Raw genomic sequence first — 3,084 nt, 5'->3', positions numbered from 1 at the left:
AGCCAAAGCTGTTTTAGCATCAGATCTGTTATTCACTGAGAGGGGAAGAAAAAATAAACCACACAGACTTACCTCAAATTGCTTGCCAGTCCAGTTTCTTTTGTTGCCAGAAACTTATATTCAGTGGATTCAAAAATATATGGATTAATTCCCTGGCTGTTCCAGTTTTACCCAGAAGGACTGCAAGTCTGAAGAAGAAGGAAAAAAAGCCAACCCCAGCAGCACTGATCCACTCTGATATGAGTGCCTGGATTGCTGGGATAGCCAGCCATGTGTTGGAACTTGTATTCACCCTGCTTTGAGAACATGGAGAGACACACCCTAGGTCACTTCAGTGCAAATGTATGACATACATTGTGCTACTTTCTTTGCTTATAAAACGTACAACACCTTCCTGTTTTTCTTATGCAAATTCCATGTTGTATCTACAACCTATATTTATATCCCCTGAATGGTCGGTTACCTGAAATTGAACATCCAAGAGACTATCCTAAGGTGCCCTGCCTTTTTGAAAAGCCCCCAAGGCCACACCTGCTGATGGTCGATGCTTCAGAGGACTATTCGTTTGACCTAGAAGTCACAGACAGATTTATGCGTCAGACACTGGAGAGAGGATCCCAGAGCCTAGACTGTGAAAACTCAAATTATCGTTCTCAGTCTTCTGTCCAGGACCAAGAGAATAAAGGGAGACCAGATGCCTTAAATGCATCAAGGCACGTGGTGCTGCTGGGAAAAGAGTACAAATCTGTCCCCCAGACAAAGTCCCTTAGGAGAGGGTGCCAAAACAGCAACAACATTTCCAAAAGCAGGAAGGCAGGTGAGCACCAGGAGTTTTTAAAAACTCAGGCTACCAAATGGCCACCGCGGGCACTGGTTTCTATTTTAAGTAAGGACTACAAGGAATGAGGTTGGAGAGGGGCAGAGTCCTCCGCATTTGCTCTGCACTCACACAATTGTTCTCACACACCAGGGTGCTTTTAAAACCTGGCAGCCCTGCCGGGGGTTTCTTTTGCTGGCTCACTGCAAATGCAGAGGAACGAGGTCTTTTCTTCTCCTGCCTTCTTTTCAGGGCTCGTGATCTCCCACACCAGGAGTGCTCTCCCAGTGGGTGGGTCAAAATAGCTTATCCAGAACTCAGGGGAAGGTGAAGGAGGTACAGAGGGTTAGAAATGGCATTCGAAGACTCTTGCTCTTGAACTAGAGAAGAGGTCATCTAGGTAGTGGGACATTATAACAGGATGAAACAAAACACCAAACCCCAAAGCAAAACCCCTTAATTTATCCTCATCACATGATATTTTTAAAGGTTCTTTTTTTTAATTATTAGAAAAAGACATCTTTGATGAAAACTGCTAGATATCCCTAGGTATTCTATGTGTCCTATGCCAGAGAATCAGGAACACCTGATTTTTATTGAAAATCACATTTATTTAAAGAAATCAAAAGTATTTTTAATATCCTATTAAAACCCTAAGTCTCAGGTGACTATAAGTAACCACTGATTTAATTTTGTCATCAAATAGAATTTAGTGTCCCAAGTTCACAGTGTTGGGTGAAGTATCATAAGCAAAGTAATTCAGACAGTATCTCAGAATCTTAAACAACATCAATACTTTATATTAGAGGCCATTTCTCTCCCTAAATAAGTGTTTCCTGTGTACGCAGTCGAGCTCATCCAATGAGAAAAGATTAGTAATAATACAACACTTATATAGTGCTTTCCAAGATCAGAAACTATCCTAAAGTGCTTTATCTGTATGAGTCCGTTTAACACTTTCTTCTACTCCTTTAGACTCTGAGGATCCTCATTTTACAGGCAAGAAAGATTTCCCTTGTTTCATCAGTCTGTAAAACAATAACTGAGTAAAAGAAAACCCACACTAACTAGAAGCCTCAACTTAAAACTAGATCAACAAATTTCCCAGTCTCTCAACTTCTGTCCAAACGACTCTTCTTTCAAGTCCAAAACACCAAAATAAATTTCACTCTCAGATTTAACATTTGCAGTGCTGGGCTTGTCATCTCACGTAATTATCTGAAAAGCAAGGAGGAAACTTTCTCTTTTTCAAACATAAAACCACACACCTTCAAAGCAGCAGGCTGAGCCAGTGCCCCGCAACAGCTGGAGAGGTCTCCCCACCTTTTACTTATCTCATTCTTCTCACCCCGCCCCCATGGACTTCCCACCTCTCTAGGTTCTCCCATAAAGAAAAAACAAATACCGAAATATCAAACCTACTAAAAGTTTTTAAAAGTTTACAAAAGGCAGCAAATAATTCTGCTGATACAATGAAACCATCAAAAAGATATGCTGTAACAAATATATGTGGGACTTTAAACATTTTCCCAACTGCCTCATAATTTGCAACCGAGGTAATACTTCAGAGCAGTAAACATTTGCTTTGTTCATTCTTTTCCATCCCTTTTTCAAGTCCGGTCCCCTCAAGCCCACTACAAATAAGAATATGTGTGTGTTACTCAGTCGTATGAGTACTTTGAGTTTGGGGTTTATTTGTTTTTTGTTGTTATTTTATTTTCAAGATGAAAATAACTTCGAATTCTTCCTGGATATAAAAATAATAATGTCCATTATAAAGAATTGGAAACAATACATAAAGAAACAATCATGAAAATAAAAATCCCCTGAAATCTCACCATGCTAGTCAGTAACACTGATGGGAGCTTCCTTCCGTGCGCCTAGGTACACACGTATGTATGTGCACACACACCTATGCACTGACACTCCCAGGATCATATCATATTTATTGTTTCATTGTGGGCAACAATCCTCCTCTTTTGCTCCCTCCCCCGACATTAACAACCTAGAGTGTATTCGTCTAGATTTCCTTTTGTTATTATACACACACATATACATATTTATATATACACAAGAAGGTTTTTTGGTTCTGTTTTTTACAATAATGGAATCATATTACACTCATTTTGCATCTTGCTTCCACTTAATGGCCATGTAATATTCTATGGAGTAATATATTTTAATTTTTCAGCCATTCCCTGATTAATGGCTATTCACCATGTTTCCAGTTCTTGGCAACTACAAACAATGCTACAGTAAACATTCTC

This window comes from Pteropus vampyrus, unplaced genomic scaffold, assembly GCF_000151845.1.
Source record: "Pteropus vampyrus isolate Shadow unplaced genomic scaffold, Pvam_2.0 Scaffold177, whole genome shotgun sequence".
Taxonomy (NCBI): domain Eukaryota; kingdom Metazoa; phylum Chordata; class Mammalia; order Chiroptera; family Pteropodidae; genus Pteropus; species Pteropus vampyrus.
The sequence above is the reverse complement of the archived record's forward strand: the minus strand, read 5'-3'. Positions refer to the sequence as shown.